Source organism: Mustela erminea, chromosome 1, assembly GCF_009829155.1.
Source record: "Mustela erminea isolate mMusErm1 chromosome 1, mMusErm1.Pri, whole genome shotgun sequence".
NCBI classification, from domain to species: Eukaryota; Metazoa; Chordata; class Mammalia; order Carnivora; family Mustelidae; genus Mustela; species Mustela erminea.
Genome location: NC_045614.1, coordinates 38,946,713 through 38,974,481, shown reverse-complemented (window position 1 = coordinate 38,974,481; position 27,769 = coordinate 38,946,713). Strand labels below are relative to the sequence as shown.

The window sequence follows — 27,769 nt, the reverse complement described above, 5'->3', positions numbered from 1 at the left end:
CTTCTGGCATTTCCCGTTACCTGTCACTTTGTCCTTGACGGTATTTGAGGCAGAAAGCAAGTTGAGTAGACACGGCTAGTTTTCTAATCAGCTGTTCCTTATTTTTTCCCCAGCGCTCCTTTGTTTTATTAGAGTTCAAATTTACTATTCATGAGACACACTTTATCGGTGACCATATCAGACAAATGGAAGCTAAGCGCTGGTTAGTGTGTTGAAAATAAACACGCGGGTTCTCATTAATGTCGCTGTCTGAATAATTAGTCGAGCGTCGTGCACTGAGCAGCAGCGAAAGCAAGCTGCTTCTCACTGGAACGACAGGCTGACAGCCACGTCTTGGAGTATGGTCATTAGTGTGCCCCACCATCAATGTCATGTTCCTGTGTCAAATTAGTTAGTGTCCCCTTAGGAGAGAAACCGGACCTACAAATTACCCTCCCGCATCCCTGGAACCGGTGTTTGCGAAACCTGCGATCAAGTGTGAGCAAATTATTAACACGGCTCATAAATTAACTAGTTTACAGGCTTATAACATTTTACAAGTAGATAATAAAGGGGAGAAAAGTTTTCCAATTGCTCTGCCCTGATGTTAGGGCTGTGATCTGCCGACTTTTCCTTGAGGAGCCCACGGCTGATTTTTTTTTTTTTAAGAGGAGCAAACACATGGAGTGTCAGAACAAATGTTTGGAAAATGTAGACTTTCAAAGGAAGCAAGTGTAAACCCACTGAAAACAATATAATTAACTTCGTTATCTCATTGCTCTGATAAGTCGGTGACAATGGCCCTCTTTCTTGTGGTGGCAGTTGCCCATTAATGAGTTCACCAATTAAGTTTGAACGATTACAGCCTTTGCCAACTGAAATTATCTTTAAAAATATTTTTGATTCATTCTTAGCCTCCTCATAAGCTGCCTTGTTGCGGAGGGATGATGCTAGCGCAGCGTGTTCAACTTGTAGAAGAAGGAAGGTTCTCGAGCCTTAGTATATTTGGCAAACGCTTTATACTCTGCGCAGACGACTCATACCTAGAAAACATAATGTGGACCAATCTGGCCTGAGTTCCTCTCTTATCAAGAAGAGGCACTCCCTGGGAGCGCCACCCCTGAACTCTCTTCTGAGCTCTGGGAGACAGACAACCCACATAGTTTCCGGAGATACGACGTGACTATTCAAATCATAAAAACTTCATACATCTTCTTTTCAGTTTCAACTTCTCTGATTAGATTCAGAAGACGCGTCGTTCGTGGATTTTTGCCCTAGTTCACTGTTGAGGGAGACCAGCACACGTGCGCCCCGGAGGGCTCAGGCTTGCTACTCATTCTGGAGTTCCGTTTCCCCGTGTCACAGAGTCCCTCCTGTCCTCGGCGGACGTTCATGGGTGACCTTATCACCCCCAGGATCTAGGCAGAAAAGGCCTGGCCTGCAAAACCTCGCTACTGACTGCTGGTCACAAAATCTTTCTGAAACTGCTCGAGGAGGAGTTGACTTACCTGTCAGCAATTTCATCTTACGTGGAATTGGACTTGGTTGGTATTCTACTAAGAACCCAACCGCGCTGCGAAAGCTCGCAGCCCGCACCCGTGTGCCCATCTGCGGGCTGCCTGCTTCCGTAAGATGGCTGCAACCCAGCCTCCTCCCGTATTTGAAATGCATCTGGAAAGAGAGCTTGGGACTGTGGCAAGGGAGATTCTGGGGTTTGGCTAGCAGGAGAGATCACTTGTCCTTTCTTCTTCTTCTTCTTCTTTTTTTTTTTTTTTAAGAAAGGGTGCTTATATGCAGGTGCACGTGTACACATGTGCATGTGTGTGCACATACATGTGTTCCCTCTTGTCATTTCTACTGGATGTACTGGGAGAGACTAAAAGAATACAACCCAAAGCGAAATCCTTGCTGGGACTCAGGAATCATCTTGCCCTTCCTTTTCATACAGTGTTGTCTAACGCAGGGTGTGAACTAATGAAATGCTGACTCTATGAGGGAAGAGGCAAAAGAGATGCTTGGCTATGTGATGGCACGTTGAATGTCAAAGTCATGGGTCCACAAGGAAGACCCGGGACTCCTGTGAATGCCTTGCTTCTGAAGCGTCGCCATCGGCCTCTCCCATTAACCTCTTCTCTTCTCTGTGCTTTCAGTGTCCCTCCGTGTGTTGCAGTCCTGTGGCATCATGCGTGCCTCCAACCAGTGACCCCCAGGCTTTTTATGGCTGTGAGACACGATAAAAGTTCAGGGTAAGTGGCAAACAAACAGGAGTACTATGTCCCACTTGAAAACCGCGACCCACCTTTGCAGGTGACCCCGCAGCCTATTTAGTAATTCCTCAGAAGGTAGTGGAATGCCTCATTACCGAGCAGGACTTCCAAAGCCAGCGGGAACAGGTGTATCGTCCTCTACACTAGCTTCATGGCTTTCAAGAATAGGATCTATAGCTGAGATCATGATCTAACGCAGGGTCTGCATTAGATTATTTTGTCTTTGAAACAGCCAGATGGTACGTATTGTCAGGTTCCTGGGCCGTAGAGTTGCGGGTGCGACTTTGTGGTCAACTCTGCTGATGTAGCACAAAATCAGCCAGCGACAATATGTAAACAAATGGGTGTGACTGGTCCAATGAAACTACAAAAAACAGTCAGTGGGCCATATTTGGCCTGGAGGCCATAGTTGGCTGACCCTTAAGCTAAGCATCAAAGAGGGTAAAGAGGATAAAGAAGGTATCTCACTGGGTAGCAGTCTCTCTGATCTCGAGCAAACCATTTATCAAGAAGAAACGAGCATTAAAAAAAAAAAAAAAAATCCCTGCCCTGACTACCACGCAGGGTGTAGTTTTAAGGATGAAACAGGATATAATGTATACGAAAGCACTTTGAAAATTTCGAAACTCCTTACAAATGTAATAGATGGCTCTCTACACTCATTCTGGTTCGCCTCGTGGAGTCTGCCTTCTTCACCCTTTTAATCATATTGGGCTTTCATGAGCTAAATGAGTGTTGGGGGGAAGCTCTTTTATTTTCTAAGTAATGTGGTTTTTTTGTAGGTTCCTTCCACTTTGCAGTTGATGGACAAGCTGTTGAAATGTCTCCTTAGTATCAAATACGATGAAGGGATATATGGGTAGATTATGGCAGGGTAAAGATCAAATGCCAATGAAGAATGATTAAATTTCCTTTAATCATCAGATTCTGAAAGTGTTTTTAAGATCTTCCACCTTTAATATAGTCCTTAATAAATAATAATGCTTTGGATGTCTACAAGTATGTTTGAATTTCACAAGTGTTGCATGTCAAAACATAGAGACAGGTTCAGCAAATATGCTTCCTGGGCTGGTGATAGTAATTAAGAAGGGAAGTCATACTTAAACAAACAGCATGGTGAATAGAGGAGTAATGAGAATCCCAATTCATGAGTTTCCTGATTTTTTTTTTCTTTCAGAAAAGAATAAGATAGTCTTCAGACATGTTTTCATATTGTGATATAATTTAAGAATTGTTTTCTAGTAACAGATGCAACTGTACAAGTTTTTAAAAAATGAGTTGCATATTCTCTCTGCTCAAAGGTGTTTGGGGGAGAGCAGTTTGTGTTTTCTGTCTTTTTGCTCTGCCCGCCTGTTCAAATGCTGTTCTGTTTTCAAGGTCACATTATGGCTGCTGGCTCTCCAGCCATTGCCTCTTCATCCTGAAGAAAGAGGCAGGAGTGTAAGGAACAAAAAGAGTAGTCCTCCCAGCTGAGGCAGACCTCTTTAAAGAATTTTCCCTATGGTCTTAATGACTTCTACCTACTTATATCCTTTTAGTAATCCCTAACATAAGAGCATCTTGGAAGTGTATCCTCAGACTTGAGAAATTTGATGTCCAGATAAATTCCACATTCTAGTAGTAAGGAAGAAAAAGTAAATGGTTCCGGAGCTGCAGTTATAATTACTTACACAAAATTATGATATGAATTTTTCTTACACGTTTTCAGTGAATGTCTTCTGTCTTCCATTGACTTGTGTGTATAATCTCTAATTTGAATTTCACATGTTTGAATTTCGGTTTCTTTGATTTTTCAGTGGGGATACATAGCTCAGTAAATATTTTAGGACCATGGTATTCCTACTGAAAGCGCCGTGGCAAATCTGAGGAATACGTTTCTTTTCCAAGAGAGCTAGCAACCAAAATTTAAGCTCGAGAATTTTCTAATGAATTTTCTGTCCTTTGCATACAAGCTTTTGTGAAAGCTTGAGTACCAGCCTGAGGTCCTCGCAGCCTTATATACCCAATTCTTTTCATGCCAGTATATGCAGGGGACGTTGCTGATGGCTTTCCACTGTCCCCCAGAGACTGGACAACACTATCTACCCTGCATCTCTGTGGCTTGTCGACCCCTGCATCTCTGCTGAAAACTTAAGCTTGGGTATTGGGGAACACAAGACCCCTGCCCAATTTTTCTAATTCAGATTGGCCTCATGTTACTCTTGTGACAATTTCCATCTCCTTGTAGGAGTAGAATGAGATTCCCTGTGCTTCATTCCCTGTGCCTGCACCAGCCTATGATAGATGCTTGCTGGTCATGGTTGTTGCTGCATCCACAGACGTTATCGAATGCCTGCCATGGATGGGGCAGCCGTGTGCTTAAGAATGTCTGCTTGGAAGTTACATCAGCTGAGAAGCAGGATCTACCTTTTCCACTTACTGGCTGAGTGACATTGGGCAAGTTACTTAACCTCTCTGGGCCACTGTCTCCTCGTCTGGGAGCCGGGGATACAAACAGAAGCTAGCTCCCTGTGAAACGTTAGTGAGGTGATGCTTACGAAGAATTTAGGCCAGCTTCCAGTGGGTGATAGAGCGCCACTACGCTGCACAGCCCAGGTGATGCGCTGGAAATCCCAGTCTTTGAGGAGTTTTTACTGTCCTGTGGCTGGTTCATTGGTCACTGTCTCACGCGGAGACAAGCTGTATTTCACAGTCCGTTGCTTCCAACCCAGGATTCTCTTCCAAGTTCAAGTAGAGCCTTGGGAGGCGGCTTTGATGCCCGTCTTCAAGGACCCTGTGGCCATGTGTTCTGCTCGACGGCCCTGCTAACTGAACTTAGATCTCTGGGTCCCTTTTTGACCATTTCCCCTGAGAGGTGTGCAGTTCTTTTTGTGTTCCCTTTTTTTTTTACTTACGCAGACAGTGTGCCTGCCTTGCAAGCAGAATTCACTAACGGCTTTCAAGTTGGTATTGCTGATGATAATCTGAAACTCTGTAGGGTTTCGCTCCTGAAGGCTGATGCTCCGTGATGTCGATCTCGCCCTGCCTCGTCCCGGGCCCCGCATCTGTGCTGAGTCTGCACGGAGGCCCCTGTCTCCCCCACCCATCTTCTTGGTAACAGCCTTCTGAGCACAGTGTCGTCTGCTCACAGAAGCTGCTGTGTGACTGTGTCAGAGATGGCGGCTATGTCCGCAGATGGCCCCATGGGCCGTGTGTCCGGAAGACTGGTCGGTGGTGGCAGCGACTGGATGGTGGCCATTTGTTGAGTGGCGGATGACTCTCTGGAAATCGTGTCTCGAAGATGTTGCCTGTTCAGGAGACTCTTGGAAGCTTTGGGCTTTTGCTGCAGATGGTTTCAGACATTCAGTTGAGACACCACTGCCATGTTCAGAGTCCATATAATCTCTGTCGCCCCTGAGCCGTGGTGTTCTCCACCCAGAACGATTTTTGTGGTTCACAGGCTCACTTCTTCCTTTTTTCTTGCTCAGTTCAAATATCAACTTCTTGGATGGGTCTTCCCTGAACACCCTCACTACAGATTTCCCTCCCTGCCCCCCAGCTGTCCTCCATCCAAGCCTCTTGTTCATTCTGAATGTACCTGTTTTCCAGGTAATGTACGCGGGGCACGTCTGTGGGAGTCGAGGTGACTCCTCTCCGCTGACAGTGGCCAGTGGATGTAGGCGTGTTTGCAGTGCATTCGTGGTGGAAGTAGAGTCCATTTGGGGTTTTCCCTGTGAATTTCTCTATTTTCATGATCGCTAAGAGGACTGCATCTGGGTGAGTGGGGAAGAGAAGAAATAAAACCACACATATCACCTTTATTGTAGGAACAGAACACTGCCCCTGGGCTTTCTCTGGAAAGTTCTCACCCTGTACTAAACACATCTTTGCTTACTCTTTGTGTCCCATCCAGAAAGGGCCATGCATCATCTTCCCCATGAAGACAGAATCATTTGCCATTTGGGCCGAAAGCGTATTGTGGGTGGTACAGGTTAATTAAGAACCTTGGATTCCAAGATCCAATCCCAGCACTCTCGTGCACTGGCTCTTTGTCCTTGGACAAATTATGTTCTCCTCCTCTTCCTGGGCTTTTCTTTATTTGAGCTGCAGATAGTAGCATCATCTCGCTTGTAGTTATTATTGCAAGGATTAAATGAGATGATACCAATACAGTGCTTTGCCCAGAGTCTGGAACAGGATAATGATGCTGTCGGTTTAGAAAGAATGACAAAGGGTTTTGGGAGGTACACTGACAAACTTCTTGTACTTTCTTGCACTATTTTTTTTTTGATTGGCAATGATGGTGAAGAGCCTTGATTCCCTCTTAATTTGCTCATGTTTCATGCACTGAATTAATTTTTAAAAAGTACAAAATGAGCACAACTAGGATGATTTGTTTTATATTCGTTGTTGACGTGTTGACTCTTGGATAAATGTTTATGACCAGTTTCAGATGATGCAAATTATAAACCTAAAATGCTGGGAGGGTTGTGTCTGGTGCCTGACCCACATCCACAAAATCTAAGAAATTCAGAGTTCAGGGGAAGCTGGGTGGCCCAGTAAGGTAAGCTTTTGACACTTGATTTTGGCTCAGTTCACGATCTCAGGGAGCCCCTCGTGGGGCTCTGTGCTGGGCACGGAGCCTTGCTTAAGATTCTCTCCCCCTCTCTCTCCCTGCCATATCTTACCCACCCACCCCGCAAAAAAGGTCACCTTAAAAAAAAATTTGGAGTTCAAGGGGCTCCACTGTCCTAAAGTCCTGGTTGGAGATATGTTTTATCTGTAAGTTAATCAGAGCTGGTTTGAGCTCGTGCCTCATGATAGACTATGTCTTAAATCACCTGTAAATCCTAATATTTAAAAAAGTGTACACTTGGTGCATCTGTCCTGAAAATTCACAGGCTTCTTTTTTGAAAGAAAACTCCAGTCTATGTAGATTGAAAGGAGTTGGGTGTAAATATCCTTCATTTTTAGCCCCGATTTCTTCTACCCACTTAAGGAAGATGGTCTGTTGTTGTTCCGTTGTTTCAGTGCGTGCGTGTTGACATGTGGTGGTCCTTGTGCATTTGTTGCACGAAAGCTGAAGCAAGTCTCTGTATCCCATAACAATTTGGTGGCAAAAGATGAAATATATCCCGTCACTTCCTCTTATTTACATGATTTATGGAATGGCTAGGGTTATTGAAGAAATTAAAAGAGCCATTAATTTTATTAACTCTAATGTAGACCCTCTCAACTTCTACATAAAAGAACATGATTAAAATTCAGTTTTAGGCATACAGGTGGGTTCCTGATACTCTCTTTTAGTAAAGGAAAAGCTCGAATTCAGTTTCACTTGAGGCTCAGGATTTCAGGAAAAACTTTGATCAGGCACATGACAGCTTTCAGAGTGGTTTTCTTACATCTCCCAAAACATGGAACAGCCCTGTGTCCAAATATCATTTCAGAAACTAAAACAATAATCACGAAAGGGGAAACCAATCCGTGTAAGGCGAGATGTGATTTGCGCCGTTGACACAGAAGGCTTGGCAGCGTGGCTCAGCTCTCACGCCTCTCTCTCCTTAATTCCCGGGTGCCTGCATATCAGCGGGAGAGATTAGGGGCTTTCTGAGGGCTTTTTCTCTACTGTTTTGAACTGTTGCCGCCTGTCTGGGTGCGGTCTGGGGTGGTAGTCCCTCTGTGCCAGATGGGTCCGCTTATGATGGGTCGCGAGTTGAACGTCTCACTGCCAACTCTTACAGCCCATCAACAAACCTTTCTCGCAGGACGTTCTCACCCAGAGAGGCTGGGCCTCGCCTTTGTCCATATCTATCCCAAATCATTCATTAACGGTGACACAACTCCATTCGTCCAGTCCTGCTTCTCTCACGTGGCAGTTCCCTGAAATTCTGCTTCCGGAGTAAACCACGCTGAGGACTTCTCAGCTTTATGGACATACCTACCCCCGGGAGAACTTGTACTTGGTGCTAGCCCCTGTCCCTGCTTGTGGAGCCTCCTCTCTCTCCCTAAGAAAGGAATGAGAGGTAAAAGGAGAATCTTCAAAACTCAAGCAGAACCTCATCTTGAGAAATGTCAATGAACAGCAGTTGTTTGAGAGAGTAATGTTAGTTTCTGAGAAGTCGGCTCTATCCTAGGTGCGTGTACTGAGACTTTACACAGTGCCACCCGTGGTTCCGAGCATGTGCGTAGTAATTCACACAAACTCTACGAGAGGGTTTCGGTTTTAAAAATCTGTTCTACAGCTGAGATAACAGAGGCATGGTGAGATTAAGTGACTCGTGACTCAGATGTCTTTACTTACAAGAAAGCGAGCTAGAACTTGAACCCAGGCACTGTCCCTCTGCTGCCGTGACTCTTTGCCCCCGCACGCTATTGTATGGCCCTCCCTGTGTAGACCTTTCCTGGGGCCTTGGTGTGCAGGCACGGCTGTATGTCAGCGTGCGTTCTCCACTCCAGTATTACTGCTACACACCATGTTGAGCCTTCATACGTCACTGCCGCCTCACAGGCCCTGTTTGAGCTCACTAGACTTCTGCAAATGCTTTCTTTCTTTTTCGCTGGTACAAGAGCAATGGGAAATGAAAGTATGTCCCAATCTGATTAGGAACAAGGACAACCACTTAATTGGCATTCTTCTAGCTCTAGTTGGATGTGCCTGTTAAGGTATTTTCTCTAGATCTTTGAGTCATTTTTCTCTGGTACATTATTCTAATTAACCTCATCTCTGTAGCCCTCGTTTTATTTCTTATTAGCCTCTGACCACCCAACAATTGATTTGTTCCGCTCAATCACCTGTGTGAAAAAGTGTGGCAAGCCAGAGGGTCTCCTTCCCAAAGCAGCAGGCCTGGTACCCAGGGTGTTTTCCCAGCAAGCAGTTCAGAATGTCCATCTCGTTTGTTCTTGGGATAGAGTCACCCCGAGGGCTTTTTGTTTACAAGGGTGAAGCTCTGGGACTCTTAGAGGGAACACTGGCGAACAATGCTGGAAGGTCTTCAGTTACTTGGGCGGTAGAATTACATGTTTCTAGGCTGTATGGCAAGGACTTAGACCTTCAAAAAGAAAAAATGGTAGAGTTTTAAAAACATACGGTAAAATATTAGGCTTGAAGAAATATGTAAAAGTCAGTTGCAAGGGACCACAAATAAAAAAACATTTTTACTTAAGGAGTTGGAGGTATCAGTGTCTCCTTTTTAACACTACCAGTGGGTCATTTTCAATGTGTCTGTGTCTTAAAATACGGAGCGTTCTCCCCCCTGGTCCCCCCCCCCCCATTTATTAGGTCTCTCTGGTTCCTTTTGAGGAGCATAGGGATGAAGAAGATTTAATTGGCTTTGATGCTCAAAGGTCAGATGATACAACTAGCTTCTGGAACATCTGGACCGAGGAGTTCAGATCTTCCTAGTTAGCCTCTCCGTCTCTTGGCTGTGCTGTGTTCTGTGTTGGATTCATTCGTGTAGGCGTTTACCAACTTGTGGCGTGATAACCATTCATGAGTCCATTTTCATAGCAACTCCAGCAGAAGGAAATCTCTTCTCGTGAGTTGTAGTAGCTGTCATAGAATTTGGATCTTCCTGGTTCTGTGACTGGTCCGGCGTGTGCCATGCACCCGTCCCTGCAGCCGTCTCTGGGGCTGGAGCCAGATGGGGTAGGCGGGAGATGTGAAGGTGTACTTGCCTTTGAGTGGGTCACATGCCTGTCTCAGGAATCACGGATGACATTCAACCTACACAAGGTCATGGAAAGTGGGTGAAGAGGGTGCTTGTTTCGGAACAAGGGGGTGGAATTCTGGGAAGAGAGACTGTGCTTGTGTGTCCTATAAGGCACAGCGCTCAAGGCACAGTACACAACACGGTATTACAGGGTTGGAAGAAACCTTTAAATATCACCTAGCCTAGTTATGCGTGATTGAATGTCATGTGAAATTTTCCTCTTGAAGCTGTCTGCCCAATTAATTGGCCATCTCCAATGGCATCTGCTACCATGCAGGTAGGCATTGCCTCAGAAATACTACCATGCCTAGGGTTCCTTCATTGTTCTGCTCCTCCTGTCTGTCCTTCTGGTCAACCATCCAGGTACCATCTGTCTCTGTTGTAGGTCTGAAAGCAAGATCCTTGATTTCAATGTACTTTTATCTGTAAGATAGACAGAAAGGTCAATTATAAGACAGCGACAGAGGGGCTGCCCAAATACTTCTGGATTGTATGTGGCAGAGGAGGAGGAAACAGGAAGATTGGAAATCCTCCCAGAAACAGTAAGACCTCACTGGGTGCCCCACAATGAAGAGGAGTTTCCACGCAGCCAAGGGAAAAACGGTCAGACTGGTGGATTTAGCATCTCTTCTAGGATTAAACCTTCTATATACACTTAGATTTGAGTTATCAAGGGAAATTGGCTGATGCACTATCGAAGCCCAGTTAAACTACACATCTTTCAGGACATACTAATATGTTAGTGATACAGATGGCAAGCGGGTGACGCGGAAGATTTCTGTACAGGTCACCCTCGTGCCATCTTAGAAGTTACCCTGATCTCCTGTTTCCTCCTGAGTACGTAACAAATAAATGGCTAAAGCTTCTGTGGGTTAAAATTTTGAGAATTCTGGAATTCTTAATAACACTTCCCTAAGGCTTTTGAAAAGACTGGATATTATTCGTTTAGACATTCACTCTGCTGGGCACAAAATATCCTGAACCATGGTTTTCATATTTGTTAACTAAAGATAAAAATAGTACCTTGCGAAGAATTAGGATTCACATAGATAATAAACACCCTGGTCCCTATAGAACACTGAAAATGGTGTTGGCAGCTTGTAAACACTCACTAATTGTTACCATGATTATCGGAAGATATTGATGATTTTCACCTCATAGGTTGTCAAATGCTTTAAAAGTAATTATATCACTAACTAATAACCAATTGATTTAAAAATGTTTTTCTCTGTATACCTTATATTTTTTTTATTTGTGTGTTACTTATATTATAAAAATTAAGGATATTAAAGATGGTGAGATTTAGCAAAGAACTTTAACTCCACATGCTTTGACTGCTTCCCTGAATTAATAATTTTCATGTCCATCATATTTCTCCTTGGCCCACAATTCATCCCATATTTGGATCTTGGCAAATGATGACTTGGTTAATTAGGCAGTCTGTTAACTCTGATTACTAAGTTATAACAGATCAGTGTAGAAGCATCACTGTGCAATTTGGATTAAAAGGCTCTTCATTTTATCAAAACAAATTTACATTTATGGATAAGTATGTTGAAATGCATTAGGATAAAATGATGTACTTCGTAAGGAAAATTTTAAAGGGGTGAAGAATCATTTCCTTCTACGAAGTTATTTTTTTGTTATGACATTCATCATATTATCTTTCACCAGGAATATACTTAAAAGCTTGGAGTTTTCTTTTAAAGCTTCAAAATGATAACGGATTTAATCCCTCTGTGATACAGATTTGATGGACGCAGCGAATTTTCGCCCGTGCATTTGTTAGTGTGAGGGTACATGTTTATCTTCCAGTTCTGACCACAATGGCCTCGGATACTGGACTTGGCTGTAGAAATGAGTCTTGACTGTGTTGGTTGGGGGGAATTAGTGGATTACATTAAGGCTCGCTCTCTTTCACAGCCAAAGGCATTGACAATTATTAAATAGGATTGGGCTTTTGTAGTCCCTTTCCTTCCTCGCCTTCGGCTTCATCATTGCTGAGCGCCGCTGGGGTATCAAACTCTTGTTTACTTTCTCCTGCTCTGCCTCCCTTCTTTCCTTTCTTAGCACATAATCCTTAGCCTCATGGAAAACGAGAAAAAGAACACACTAATTTTCCGAATTCAGCAGGCTCTGAAATTTGTGTTAATTACCCTTCGAGATTCTGTCAGAGACCAGTAGCATTGGGAAGAGAGCATCTCAGCCCTCACTCCCTCCCGGCTCTACACACGGAGGCTTGTTTGTGCGCGCACACTCGTGGACACAGGCACACACACGGCACTCAGTGCCTTGGCACGTAAGAGGCGTTTAACAGTTACGTGTTCAAGACTGATGGTTGGCCAAGTTGAAGCCCGGAAAGCCTCCCACCCCCTTGGCCCCTCAGCTGCTCTTCAAACCGGTCTTGCTCCAGCAGCGGGGACCCTGTCGATCAGTACAATCACTAGATAAAATGGAGCTGATAAATTTAATATTTATTTTTTCAGTAAGCTTCCTGAAGTCTGACCTTTAGGGATTTCTGTGCTCTGGTTCCATGGGAAGGAGAGAAAGCAAAGAGAGAAAATACTTTTGAGGTTCAGTGAACTTAGTATTTGTTGATTGGTCATACTGACATGACCAGAGGGTTAGAAATAGGAAACCTTATTAGTTCTTTAGCTTTATTCATTCCATGGTAGCGCTTTATGCAAAATTGCCTTTTCTAAATCTAGAAAACCTTGCTGATGTTGTAGGTAGAGAGGTTCGCTTAGCTCAGAATGGAAGTTGGTGTTTTATGCATTTGATTATGTTCTCCTAATTGGGAACGTTTAATAATAACCATAGATGACTCTCCTTTTGTGGAAGGGCTTACGTCTGGTTGTTCAGAGGTAAAGTGATGTTTTGAGCTCGAATTTGACAGATTTGAGCGACAGTCAGCCTGAATAATTCAGTTTTCCACTAGCTTCCCTACCTCCCCATTCCTTCCGAAAGAACAAACCAAATAAGGAATTTTTAAAAGCGAAACCATTTTGGAGTATATGAATTCTTATACTCACTTTCAAAAGAGATAGCTTGACAGAGAGATGTACTCTGGGACTTGTATGTGTGAAGTAAATCCATAAGAACATGAATTTGTATTTTTTTTTAAGTGGGATTTTACCTCCCTAAATGATATGTGTATGATAATCAGGTCTCGCCAATAGAGCAAGAGAGCCCACTGGGAAACAGCTGCCTAAGGAATGAGTTAAGGAGTGACGTTCACGTGTATTTTCAAGCATCCTCTGAGGCAGAAATTTCTTTCCCCACACCAGTGGTCCCCAGGAAGTAGAAATGGCAACGTCGAGAAACGTTCTCGATGGCTTTTTTTAATAAATAGGCCTGTGGGTGGAAGTGAGCAGACATATTGGACAGTTGGATACAGTTACCGTGTGGTTTTATTAATTACATTTATTCCTTTAAAATGACCTTGGACGAAAACAACCACCGTTTCTGTGGTCATGGTTAGCAGATGTTTACCGTAATTCTTCGCTCAGTGAAAAAAGTGCCTCTTCCACCCAACAAAAACAGCCACGTTTGCTTGGCTAAGTCAAAACTTTGGCGCTTGGGTCTTACTTTATATATCATGGCTCCAGCCACACAACCTTTCCAAGTGTGAGGCTTAGCTCACCCACTCCGACATCTGCGGGAGAGCTTTGCTCACAGTGATCTATTATGTGAGCGCTTAATTCTTATACTGTTCTTGGCATCTGCCCATCCTCATTGAAACCCATATTTTCTATGCAAGCCCCTCTTTGTTTTTTTTTTTCTATAAGCACGTCGGCCCCTTCATGTTAAAAGCTTTCCCCTCAGCTCGATGGCCATTTTAGTGAGGATTTTGCTCATAGAAATAGAGTCAAAGTCAAGGTTTGCTTCTTGATAGGAGAGTTTGGTTTGGACCGGACACCTCTGGAAGAGAAGGCATGGCCTTTCTTTCTATTTTGTGTTTGGAAAGTGCCTTTTCTGATGGCATTTTAGGCCCACTTCAGTGCCTCACTGTTTGTCTGTCTATCCCTCTCTATTTATTGCCAGTTCCTGCTTTTTACAAGCACTAAGTGATCATGAACATTTCGATAGTCCCTGCTTGCACTTGCCATTTATGGTTTAATGGGTGTCTCAGGAGCAGCTCCCTCATCTGGACTGAATTTCCACCCTGAAGAATACCGCTTGCTCTCTAGCCATGCTGAAAGGAAATGCAACAGCAGAGTTTTGCTTTTCTTGGGAAGCTCCTCCCTTTGGAATGGAGAACTCTGGGTGGCTCTTCTTATTTTGTTTCCATTGCCAAAATAAGCAGGGATCTTGCATAACACCAGGGTAGGAAAAAAGAAGTAATTTTAAGGAAAACATATGTTCATATTGAAAAAGAGGGAGCTAGAACCAGGCAGGGGACAGTGGCCCACAAAGTTAAAGTCATCTTTTTAATTCAGGTGGGACAGCAGGTTTTGGTCAGCGTGGTATATCTTATGAAATAAGTTGCCTTCCCCATGTCCCCAAGTCTTGGATCCAATTAGAAATAAATCTTGGGAGTGGGAAACCAAGTTTGTTGGGCTAGTTAATTGATACATGTGGTAGTTGGAATGCAACCAGTCCTGTATTTGTTAAATTATTTTTCTATGATCTTGGTTAACAATAAGTGATTTCCTTGGAGATCGCTTTGTTTGAGATGCCTGTCCTGGTCTGAAATCAGAGCCTCAGCTATCAAAATGTGATTCTCACTTGGTCTGGCTTTAGGAAAATGGAAGAGAGGTTTGCATAGTAAAATGAACTCAAGAAAAAAAGAACAAAATAAAATGAACCAAAGAGGTCTACTCTAGCATTGGGTTGATTCATGGACATTCAATTTGTCCTTGAAACATTCTAAATAATGTCTGTTGCTAGAAACAGAGCAGACACTTGTAGTGTTGCACACTATTTGTGGGTGGCACGTTTTGAAAATGCAGCTCATTTCCTAAAAAAGAAGAGAGAATAGAAAAAAAAGAAAAAGAAAGAACAACAACAACAAAAAAATCCTTGACGTTTGTTATTCATCTATTCTCAAGGTTTAGAAATGTCAAAGCCAGGGGAAAATTCAGCGAAGTTCCTTTCCCATTGTAAACCGAACACTTGTCTCCTGAAAACGTCGCTGTGAAGGAGGTAGGGCCCAGAGCATTCTGGGTACTGGCATATGTCTGCAGTGCCAAAGCCAGAGGCATCTTGGATGGGCTCACATAGAGAGGAAACGTGAGTGTGTGATAGCCCCCAGATTGGAGAGCCCTGATTGTGCCTGGAACTGACGACTATTTGTATGTTCACTTCTTTCTCTGCTGCACAAAAAGCACATCTAAACAGAGGTCTGGCTGGTGAAGACCTGTGAGAGGGCCTGCCTCTTATAGAGTGTTTCTTCCCTTGAGCGCTGATACAAGGAGGTTTGGAAAGTATAGCAGGGTGGATCCAGGCTTGTGTTCAATCTGTGGGATTAAAAATAATCTAATTAATATTTAAAAACTTATATTAGAAAAAGCCTTACATTATCATATATATTTAAAAATACATATATAATATATATTTTTTATATATATATTTAAAACTTACCCCACCCTTCCATAGAAAAGGGGAAGCAAAGCCATTTCAAGTATCAGATTATTCTTGGATATCAGTTTAAGGTTCAGTTCAGTTATTTTAGTGCACTCCTTTTTCCTCCAAAGACCTCAGAAGGCATTGTCGGTAGTAAATGAGTCATTTGCTGTTGGATAAATGAAGAAAAAAGAAAGAAAGAAAGATAGATAGATCAGGGTATGTCCACATGAAAAAGGAATTTTGAGTTGGATTTTCTTTCGATCCTTACTGCAGGCTACATTTTTTTTTTAAAGTATTTTTGTCCTTTGAGATCAATCAAACTGTAAGTAGTGGCAGATGCCATCTCATTATTAGTGGATAGTAGGGAAGGCCCCAAGAAGACTGTGAGTAGACCTAGAAATCCCCAAAGCCTCATTTGATAATTACAATATGACCATTTCTCGGATTCTTCCTGTGTATCAGCTACTATTGTAAGCAGTAGGCTAGCACAATTTTATGGAATCCTTATAAATACCGTGAAGTGTAGACACTCTTATCACCAGGTTTTGAATGAGTGAACTGAGGATCCGAGAGGTTAGCTGTGTTAAATTGCCTGGAGTTATGGAAAAAACAGACAAAACTGAATAATGGTCTGTAGTTAATGGTAATGTACTCCTGCCAGTTTCCTGGTCCTGTACTATTTTTGTAACTTTCTAGAAGTCTACAGTTCTTTCAAAATTAAACTTTAAAAATGGCAGATTTTACACTTGAGTCGAGGTCTGTTTGCTTTTGAAATCCAGATTATTCACTTGCTTTTTTAAATCGCTTGACCAGCAAGAAGAGGGTCTCTGCTCCGTTATCTTTCCAGGGGCAGTTCACCAGGTGGTGACGTGTGGCCTCCCTTAGCTTGTTGTAGTTCTAGGAAGCAAAATTCATGCTTGCTTCTCCTGTTTTCTCTCCCTTATGCTCCTTCCACACCGTCCCCCCTCCCTCCTCCCCCGTTCATTTCTTGGTGGGGAGACTGGTGATACTTATCTTGAACTGAGGTGGCCTGACAAGTTGGGAGCAGTTTCGTGGTGGAGTCTGATCATTCCTGGTGGGTACGTGAAGATGCTTGTGGATATGTGTTAAGAAAGATGGTAACAGGCAACTAAGCATTTACTGGTGGGGCGCATGTCAACCTGATGAGCCACGCAAGGTTTACCTTCACAAGGCTAGTTATCTGTGCATCAGAAAACCTACCAGATAGAAATTCAGAAAGCTAAGTTGTAAAGCTGTGTCTTCTGCTAACTTGTCTGTTTCCTCATTTAGGAAATTATTAGGAAGAGAATCTACCCAAAGCTTCTCTGGAAAATAATGTGGTATTCTGTATAACACAACTTGAAACTCCTGTCTCTACTGAGTAAAGATGACTGTCGCAGAAGTTATTCAGTATTATGGCTAGAAAAATTGATCTCTAGAGAGAACTGTGAACTGATAGATTAAATCAAACTAAGACTTAGTTTATTTGAACTCTTTCTTCTTTTTGGGTATGGTTGTTTCCAGTTACACCTTTCCCGGTGAACACTGCTTTACTTGTGTCTTAAGTTTCGATGGGTTATTTCTTTGTTTTCATTCATCTCAAAGTATTTCCTAATTTCTTTTCGGCCCACTGGTTATTTAGGAGTATGTTTAGTTTCTGCATATTGGTGAATTTTGCAAACTTCTTTCTGTTATTGATTCCTAATGCCATTTCCTTGTAATTGGGGAACATACTTTGCATTATTTTCATCTTTTAAATCTTTTAAATTTCTTGAGGTCTGTTTTATGGCTTAACTTATGGTCACTCCTGGAGAATGTCCCATGTGCACTTGAGAAGAGTCTCTATTCTGTGGGTGGGGGGAGTTTTCTATAGATGTCTGCTAGGTTTATTCATGCCTTCTATTTCCTGGTTGTTCTTCTGACTAGGTCTATGCATTATTGTTCGCGGGGTGTTGAATTCTCCCGCCATTTAATTGAATTTGTCTGTTCTTCCCTCCCTTCCTGTTAGTTTTTGCTTCACGTGTTTGGGAGCTCTGTTTTTAGGTAACGACTTTCTTGAGGGGACCAAAAAAGAGTACTCTTGTTGTGTCACCTACTTTCAGGACTTTACTGAGTTTTAGAGTTCAAAAAGAACACCACACTGATGAAAAACCTTGGCTTTATAGTATAGCAGCTCTCTGACGTTGATGGAGGCATTTAGGCCACATTTACACATGTAAAGAGAAAGGGAGATTGATGGCTTATTTATCCCATGTATTTTATTACTGTAAGTGACCAGTAGGGTCCACCAGTTAAGGCCAAGCCAACATTATCTTCAGTAGCAGGTGACTGAGCGCTTTGACTGACCCAGATGTAATTCAGCATTTCATCTCTACTCTTCACTTACTCTGTGTCGACATGGACTAACTGAATGCAAACATGTTCCATGGGGAAAATATGCTTTTTGGTTTGTTGGTTTTTTTTTTTTTTTAAGCAAATAAGAATAAAATGCAATTTTCTCGTTGTTTCTAAATCTGTGACTCTACCGTGCTTTCTGTGTATAGGGCCACGTGGCAAACTCCAGGTGCATCTGTCACACAGAAATTGCTTTTCCCCCCAAATACAGAAATGTGAAATAAACCAATTTGGGTTCAAGTAGTGTATGCTAGATTTACTTAGTATCTATCGAACATCTCCCTACACTCATTGTATTAGGGCTAATCATAGAGTTAGAACTGCCTAGTTTTTGCACAAATGCATATACAGCTTCTACTTAGGCCATGATACTGCTCACTGATGGTTTTTGCTAACAATGTTATGGCCAAACATTTAATTTTTTTTCTTTTCAGCAGTATTGTAAATTTGTTCTAGGCATATGTCAGTTGGAAAAGCAAGGATGGGGTAGTACACACGCACACACACACACAACACAGACACACAGGCTTACGTACTTATACCTAAAAGATCATTCCTCGCTGAATACATTTGTTAAAGGCATTTATCTTTGATTTCTCTATTTCTTTTGCCATTTTATTATCCTTAACCTTGTTTTGGTGTTCAGCGATGAGTGATGTCATAGTTAAGCCATTGCTTTTTTTTTTTTTTTTTTTTTTAATTTCACAGGAATGAAATGCTGTGTGGCTGAAGAGATTGTACATGTATGTTTAAGGTATTTTCTTTTCTTGCATGTCTCTGAATAGTCCGTAGAGCTGATAGCTAGTGGGGGAAGCCGCGTAGTTCTGCATCTTAACTTTCTCCAAGAGAGGAATGACTATCTTTTTTCATATTTTTTTTTTCAACGTGTGACCTCCCTACCTGCTGGGTTTCCCCACAGCTGTCAGCTCACTACTCTAGCACCATACTGCTGCTAGCCTTCCTGGTTCACAAATAGGAAGTAAACAGAGAATCTTGCTAATTTGAGCCCAGTAGGAACCTTAACACTGTAATGAGGGACTAATTTTGAAAGCACAGACGTAGCTCACAAAATTAGAGCCAAATTTTTCAATGATCTTAAATAACTAATTGAGAGTAAGAATGGTACTTAAGGAAGAGTGAAATACTGCCACATCGAGGAGTTAACAAAAGCCGGAGAAGGATCCTGATGGAGCCTTTGTAATTATGCAGTCTGACTTGGGCTGCCACCGAGGCTAATCTAAGCGTGGGAATGATAATGTACCTTAGAGGACAGGTCTGTGGTTGAAACCCTCTTGATAGATTTTGACAAATTAAACAGTGGTAAAGATGTTTGGAAGTTGTCCAGGTCCTTACCATTATTTATGTCCGGGAACTAGAAATCAGTGGTTAATTTGCAGTTCTTATAATTTTTATGATACTCCTGTTGTTGTAAATTTAGCCGTGTGCGGCATCGGCTCAGCGGGATGCGTTTTCTGTTGTCAGCTACCTTTTGACATCATGATAGATTTCAGTTGCCAAATCTTTCTTGATAGAATAAAATGTAAGAGAGAGCTTATACAGACTCTTTGGATCAGATCCAGACACACGCAAGCATACGATGGACTTTCTGAGATGGAAAGGCTCAGACTGGAATAAGAGGGGAAAGGTAGGTCCTGTTGATTTTTGGTTTTCTTCTTTTTCTGATCATGTGCCCATAACCCCTTCTGGCATCATTTTCTAGATGATCTTCTCTTAGCGTGACTCAACGCTGGCCTGCCTGTGTTTTTTTTTTTTTTTTTTTTAAAGATTTTATTTATTTATTTAACAGACAGAGATCACAAGGAGGCAGAGAGGCGGGCAGAGAGAGAGAGGAGGAAGCAGGCTCCCCGTGGAGCAGATACCCCTGATGTGGGGCTCGATCCCAGGACCCTGAGATCATGACCTGAGCCGAAGGCAGAGGCTTTAACCCACTGAGCCACCCAGGCACCCCTGGCCTGCTTTTTAATGTGTGGTACCTTTTGTGGTAACCAAAGTGTAACTTGAAATTATAGATTTTCCACACCTTTTAACAGTGAATGAACGTCTGTGCCCTTTTTACTACACTGGGTGGCAAGCTCCTTCGTCTTGTGTTTTTCCTCTATATGTTTTAGCATCCATTACATGATTTTAACGAAAATATTGATATTCCCCCAGATAACTAAAGACTTAGTTGGAGGGGGTGCTTTGTAGTTAAGATGTTTCTTTCCTCCCTCTTCTTCCGTTTATTCCGAATGCCTCCTTTGGAATTATCCTCTCCCATAGCCCCGACCCTTGACCCGCTAACAACAGGAGGGGATTAGTGGACACCCTGCTTTTTTTGTACCTGGCTTCTCTGCGAGGCTCTGTGTTGACCTCTAAATTGTTTCTTCTCAGGCCCTCGCTCTGTTATGTAACGTATTTGTAGATCTCCTTTTGATCTGTGTGAACGTCTAGCCTTCCATTTCTCTTAAGTCATTTGCTCCGCTTGAAAACATTTTATGACTCCATTGGCCAACCTTTTATTTTTTGCTTTCATATCCCTCCTTCGAATCTCTTCAAAGGAGCTTCCTCCTTCATCTTCACTGTGAGCTCAGCAATAGCACCAAGGTATGATGTGTTTGACCGAAGGATCTCCAGCTCGGGGGGAAGGAGCGCGTCCCTCATCCCCCTTTTGTGTCATTGGGTTACGTATCTGAAGTGACTTGTGTGGAGTGTCCGTTTGGCAGGGACTCTGCTGCCCTAGTTTGCCATAGCCTTGTCTGCTCCCAATGTCTAATAAATGTTTAATGATAATTGAAATGATTGGTTATCAATCCATAGTGAAGAAGAACTTATTAACCTTTTCTAGGCACGAGAACATTGTCCTTGAGGTGAAAGTTTCTCGTTCCAGTAACTTTAAATCAGATCCATCGGACTCCTTGGGTCCCTGCTACATAACACCATAAATTGGTTTCATGTTCTTCATCTCTTTTCTGGAAGGTGTATGCCCTTTGCTATTGCATCACAGATGAGCCAATATTCATGTATTTGAGATAAATTCAAATAAATGCACTTGGATAATGTATTTTGAGGGCATGCACTTTAAAATTTTTATTATAAAGGAAAATACAGTTATAGAAAACCACCCAAACACATGTGCGTGCATACACACACACACACACACACACACACACACACACAGCTGGTTCTGTACAATGTGTCCTATTTCTGCACTTGCCTGAAAGGTAGCCACTGTCTACTGAGCTCCTGAAAGTTGACTAAGATGGCTGAGAAACTAAATTTTATTTAGTTCTAATTAATTTACAGCCTAATAGGCACAAGAGGCTAGTGATCGTTGTATTGAACAACATTCATGCATATGTATGTATTTATAGGTCACTTGTTCTAAGGCAGGTATTTTTGTAACATGCGTTCCAGTCAAGATATGGAACTTTGCCAGCCACCCAGACATTTCATGTGCCTTATCCCACTAATAGCCCCTTCCAAAAGTAACAAGTACTCTTATTAATTTCTTTTTTTTTTTTTAGAGTAGGGTCTGCATCCAAAAAAGGGGCCTGAACTCAAGACCCTGAGATCAAGAGTTGCATGGTGTCCTGACTGAGCCAGCCAGGCACCCCAGTAACGGGTACATTTAGGAATCACTTCCCTTTGTTTAATAATTATTATTATTGTTATTTTATTACCTACAGGTGCATTCTTAGACACCATAGGTTAGTATTACCGCTCCCTTTTTTAAAATGGATATATCTATGAAACAAAATGGGATCAGGAGGATAGACAAACCGTAAGAGACTCTTAATCTCATGAAATAAGCTGAGGGTGGTTGGGGGGTAGGGGTAGGGTGGCTGGGTTGTGGATGTTGGGCACGGTATGTGCTATGGTGATTGCTGTGAAGTGTGTAAGCCTGCTGATTCACAGACCTGTACCCCTGGGGCAAATAATATATCATATGTTAATTAAAAAAACAAATAAATTGATGCATCTTTTAAGTTTCTCAGTTTGCAAGTTTTCCTCTGTTCTTTTCTTCACACGCTACCTTTGGGAGGACCCTGGTCATCTGAACTGTAGAGTTTCCAAGAGTCTGATTTTGCTGATTACATCCTCAGTGCACGTGTTCCTCCGCCCTCTATATTTCCTTCAGATTGGTGGCTGGATCCAGAGGCTTATATTTGATGCCTTTAGCGAGACTCTAAGTGGTGTTATGTTCTTTCACTCAGGAGGGACAATAATATTTTACTGTCTTTCTTTTTGTGATAGTAAGAGCCATTAGTGCTCACTGCCCGGATCCATTAATTCACTAGGAGTTGCAAAATGGTGATATTCTAATTCTGTTTATTAGCTGCAGTATGTTTGTAATTTTACTCTTATCTACTCTTCGGGTAGCCAGTGGATCTCTTCATATAGGAAATACAGGATAAATAAATACTTGCTTCTGTTTGCCAATTTTCAAAATAATGAATTGGTTCCACATTACTCTCGGAAAGCCATCGGTAAACTTTAATATCTTCCTGAACCATGAATTTAAATGTTAGTCAGTTTCAATCCATTACATTTCTTATTTTTTATTGAAGAGTGTCCACCTTTGATCATGGCACTTCTTTACGTTAACTCCTTGATCTGTCTGAGAAGATCCTACTAGTCTTTGGGAGCGTCTTTGCTCACTGCTAGGACAGTAGCAGATTTACTTTGCAAATTTCTTGCCTGAGAACTGAAATAAGCCATCTGTCTAAGAACACTTTCTTTAGTGGAGATTTGTGTTTCAAGAGTTTTCTTTAGTGTTAACACTCATTGTTCCTGATTTGGTCATTTTATCTTGATTATTGTGCTAGGTCTCATTCATGTTGATATTTCTGTTTCATATTCAGTATTGGAGGGCTTTTAATTAGCTTCTTACCTGTTACATACTTATATTCTTTCTTCCTGGTTTTCAGGAATATGGGGTGGTAAGCATTGAGTAATTTATAGAATTGTTGTATCAATACGTTGTACAACTGAAACTAATATAACACTGTATGTCAATTACAGTTCAGTTAAAAAAAAGAATATGGGGGAGGGTAGAATTAGAATATCGCATAATCACTAACTTGCTTATTTATCCACCATATGTGTATTAGTCTCAGAACAACAATACTAATACTACCACCTCTAATTATAATTACCAAAAAGAGTTAAACATTTTCCCTATACTCTTCCAAATTTCTTTCTGTGCTATTTTTTTTTTTAATGGTGTTCTGTTGCTTGTCTTTTCAGAGCATACAGCTGTTTATACTATACTTGCTCCCTTTAACCCAGTTTTAATCTTCGTTCTGCAGGTAAGTATATTCATTACTCAACACTAGTCTTTACATTGATATCTCTATCATTTTGTCTAAAGCTCATTTTCTATTAGATTCCATAGGAAGAGCTCATGGAGTCTATATTCTCTGAATTCTTGAATTTTGATAACAGTTTACTGTACCCTTTACACTTAAAAGGCAGTTTTGCTGGGTGTAAAATTATTGGTTCACATTTTTAAAGTATCTTGATGGTGTTATTTTATTTTCCTCTGGCTCAAGACCTTTTTCTTGGGCAGGGGGTGGGGGAGTTGTAGGATTTATTTATTTATTTGAGAGACAGAGTGTGTGTAAGCAGGTGGAGGGGCAGAGGGAGAGGAAGAGGGGAAGGGCTCCATCTCATGACCCTGAGATCATGACCTAAGTCGAAATCAAGAGTTCGATGCTTAACTGACTAGGCCATCCAGGCACCCCTGGTGTAAGTCTTAAGTACAATGATTTTACACAGTGTGTTTTGGTCTTGGTCATTTTGAGTCAAAATGCTCTAGTATCCAGTGTCCTCTTTGACATACATTCCCAGATTTATTTTATTTTATTTATTTATTTTTTTAAATGTCAAGAACATTTCTTTGTATTATAGTTTTAAGTATTTGGACAGATCACTTCCTTTGATTTCCTTTTCAGGGATTCCTATTTTCTGTATGTTGGATCTTCTTTACCTGTCTTCAGCATTTTGATGCTATCATTTAAATTCTTTTTATCTTCATTTCTTTTTTATTTTTAGAATTTTTCTCCTTTTTTCTCTCAGGTTTTAAAGCATTATTTATCATATTTCTTTGTTCTTGTGTCCTGGTGTATGCCTCATTTTAAAAATGATTTTTTTCAGGTTCCTTCTTTCTTCCCTCATTTCTCAGTTTTTCTAATTCTGATTTATGTTATTTTTTCATGCCTTTTTATCCTATACCCAATGTCTTTTAGCTCATTTTAAAATAGGTTGCAGTTTTGATCTGCCCTAGGGCATGTCTTTCTGGCATGTGCTTTCATTTTTATTCTTTTCCTTTTTCTTTCTTTTAACTTTGTGTAGCATTTGAGCTCAGAATTTTTGTTGTTGTTGTTGTTGTTCTTGTTGCTCATTTCTATGTGTAAGTGGTTTTTCTAAATTTTTACTTAGGGAGGCTTGATTTAGATAGTTCTTCTGACTTCATGGAGCTCCCTCTTCTGGTCTAGTTTCTACTAGGGGGTTACTGCCCTGCTTTCTAAAATTTCTTGACTCTGTCTCCCTTGCCTACAACTTTTGGACTTTGTCTTTCTTTCCTTTTGATTTTCCGTCTTTTTCAATTTTGATTTGATTTCCAGCAGTTTTTCCTGAGTATGAGGTCCAGTGCTAGAATGGAGTCCCACCAGCTCCATTTCAAGTGGTTGTATGTACCGGACTACTCCGGACGTTTCACAGTCTCTTCATGTAAGTCCTGTGTACTGACTCCTTCCTAGAATGGGAGAAATTCCTCCCAGGGTTCTGCTGCTGTTTTAAATTGGCTCATCATACTTTCCATTTACTACTTTATTGCAATTTGGGGGGTTCTCTTTCTCAAGTCCTTCAGTTGCCCTGTTGTTTCCCTCTCCTTTCCACACAGATGTTGCTGATCTGCAGGACTTGTAGTTAGCATTGGCTTTTCCTTAACTGTTTGTACTTTTGTGTTTCAGGCAATACCTAGTCACCTAATTTTGCTATAAATTTCTTATGTATATCTGTGTATCTTCTTTGGAAAAATGTCTATTCGTTCTCTGTATTTATGGGTTCATTCTCTGTATTTCTGCTTTTTGTTTGTTTGATCATTTCTTTTAATACCATGCTGTTTTAATTTTAATTACTTTAACTTTGTAATGTAGTTTGAAATCAGGGAGCATTCTGTCTCCAGCTTTGTTTTTCTAATTCAGGATTGCTTTGGTTATTTAGGGCCTTGAAGGTTCCATACAAATTTTACAATTTTTGAATATTTATATTGCTTTGGGTAGTACGGACATCTTAACAATATTAATTCTTCTAATCCATGAGAGTGGAGTATTTTTCCAATTATTTGTGTATTCCTTCTTTCCTTCAACTTCTTGCTTAATGTCTTATAGTTTTTAATATATGAGTTTGCCACTTCCTTGGATAAATTTATTCTTATTTTTTGTTCGGTATAATTATAAATGGGATTGCTATCTTGATTTCTCTTTCTGGGAGTTTGCCATTAGTGTATAGAAACACAACATATTTTTGTGTATTGGCTTTGAATCCTACAGCTTTACTTAATTTGTTTCTTAGGTCTAACTTTTTTTGCTGGGGTCTTTAGCATTTTCTCTATATAATATCATGTTATCTGCAAATACTGAGTTTTCCTTCTTCCTTTCTAATTTGTATACTCCTTCCTTTTCTTCCTTTTATTGCTTTTTCTTACCTAATTGCTCTGGTCAGGACTTCCAATACTATGTTGAATTATCATGGCAGGAGTGAGCCATGGTAATTTTTTGTCCTTTTTCTGATCATAGAATAGAAGCTTTCAGCCTTTCACCATTGAATATGATATCAGCTGTGGACTTTCCATATATGGCTTTTATTATGTTGAGTCTATTCCCTTCTCTGCCTGTTTTTTAAAGAATTTTTATTGTAAATAGATGTTGAATTTTTTCAGATGCTCTCTCTGCCTCTATTGTGATGATCATATGTTGTTTTATCTTTCATTTTGTCAATGTAGTATATCACAGTGATTGATTTGCACATGGTGAACCATCCTTGCATCCCTAGAATAAATCCCATGTGATCATGCTGTGTGTTGTTTACATTTAATGTGTTGTTGAATGCAGTTTGATCATGTTTTATTAAAGACTTTTACCTCTGTGTTCATCAGGGATTTGGGCTAATAATCTTCTTTTCTTTTGGCATCCCTGTCTGGTTTTTGTATCAGGGTAATTCTCCTTGTAACACAAGTGTGGAAGAGTTCCTTTCTCTTGTATTTTTTGGAAGAGTTTTAGAAGAATTGGTATTAAGTCTTCGAATGTTTGGTTGAATTCACCAGTGAACCTGTCAGGTTTTTGGTTGAGAGGTGTTTTGATGATTGATTCAATCTCCTTACTAGTAAACGGTCTATTCAGATTTTGTATTTCATCAAGTTTCAGTCTAGGTAGCTTGTGTGCTTCTAGGAATTTATCTGTTTCTTCTAGGTTGTCCAGTTTGTTGGCTTCCACTTTTCCACAGTAGTCTTTTATGCTCTTTTTGGGTTTCTGTCACTTATAGCATCTCTTCTTTCATTTCTGATTTTGAGTTGTCTTTTTATCTTGATGAGTCTATCTAAAGGTTGGCCAAATTTGTTTTTCTTTTCAAAGAATCAACTCCTAATTTCATTTATTTTTTTTCTATTGTTTTAAATTTTCTATTTTTTTATTCTGCTTTAATCTTTGTTGTTTCCTCCCTTCTACTAATTTTGGGCTCAGTTGTTTCTTCTGTAGCTCCTTGAGGTGTAAAGTTAGCCTGTTTTAGACTTTTTAAAGTTAGACTTTTCTTTTTCTTTTCTTTTTTTTTTTTTTTTTTTTTTTGAGATAGGCATCTATTGCTCTGAACTGCTCTCTTAGAACTGCTTTTGCTGCATCCCATAAATTGTGGTATGTTATATTTTCATTCTCATTTGTCTGGAGGTATATTATTCTTTTTCTTTTGACTTTTTTGACCCATTTGGTTGTTCAGCAGCATGTTGTTTAATATCCTTTGTTGATAGGTATGTGCTTATAACATTTTGTTAATCGTTTCTGACTGTTTTTGTAGTTCCTGATCTCTGATCCTGTGGGGCAGTCCTGGTTTTTGACATTTAATAGGTCTAGACTTTGTGAACCAAGAGCTCAGTGTTTAGCTGGGTCATCGTTCCAGCTGTCTAAACCATTGCAGCCAAGTGGGTTGGTGAGGTCATATTCCGCCTTATCAGACAGCCTCAGGCTGGTTGTTCAGGTCTAAGGAGTCCAATCAACCTCAGTACTGAGATCTGAACGGATCAGTGTAAGCATCCCAAATCTGTCAGGGTCTTCTGGTCAGTATGGTAGATGCCATAATTAAGAGTAAGGCAGGGTTATGTGTTTCCTCCTTGTACAACCTCACTGTCATTTTGGCAGAATGCACTGAAGGCAAGTCTCGGCTAGAATTCTGCCAGATGGGCGGAGCCGTTTCAGGAAGTAAGCCCAGAAAAGTCATACAACTTGTTCCTTGGAGTCCTTCTTTCCTGCCCTCACGTACTCCAGCAGGCGTCATATTAAAAAGCTGTACTATGAGGAGCGAGTGATAACATTTTGATGGCAGAATCGACATGTTTCTAACTGAAAGGGAACAGTGTTTTCTCATAGTACCAAATGAGAGCTGGGCCTCAGGGGCAGTTTTGAAGGTATTTGGCTCCTTGGTGTTGCCACTCATGATCTTTTCAGCTTATCCTGCATCTTGAACACAGCTGTTGCACCAGTGAAAATAATTTCAAGTGTCTGTGATGCTCATGAACAGACTTCCTGGTGTTGGTCTAGATTCATACCTGAGGTACTTGTTGGCCTTCTTTGCTGTGTGGAAGGTTGAGGGAATGTCCTG

The 27,769-nt window shown here is 41.1% G+C and overlaps 1 protein-coding gene across 7 annotated transcripts in view; it reads left to right on the top strand.

Annotated features, from left to right (window-relative positions):
- Positions 1-27,769, top strand: part of FOXP1 (forkhead box P1) — a 579,941-nt gene that overhangs the window by 204,357 nt on the left and 347,815 nt on the right. For all 7 annotated transcript variants that reach the window (XM_032359520.1, XM_032359607.1, XM_032359621.1 and 4 more), the window contains one exon: positions 2,130-2,225. The gene's annotated coding sequence lies outside the window, so the exon portion shown is untranslated. The remainder of the gene's footprint in view (positions 1-2,129; positions 2,226-27,769) is intronic.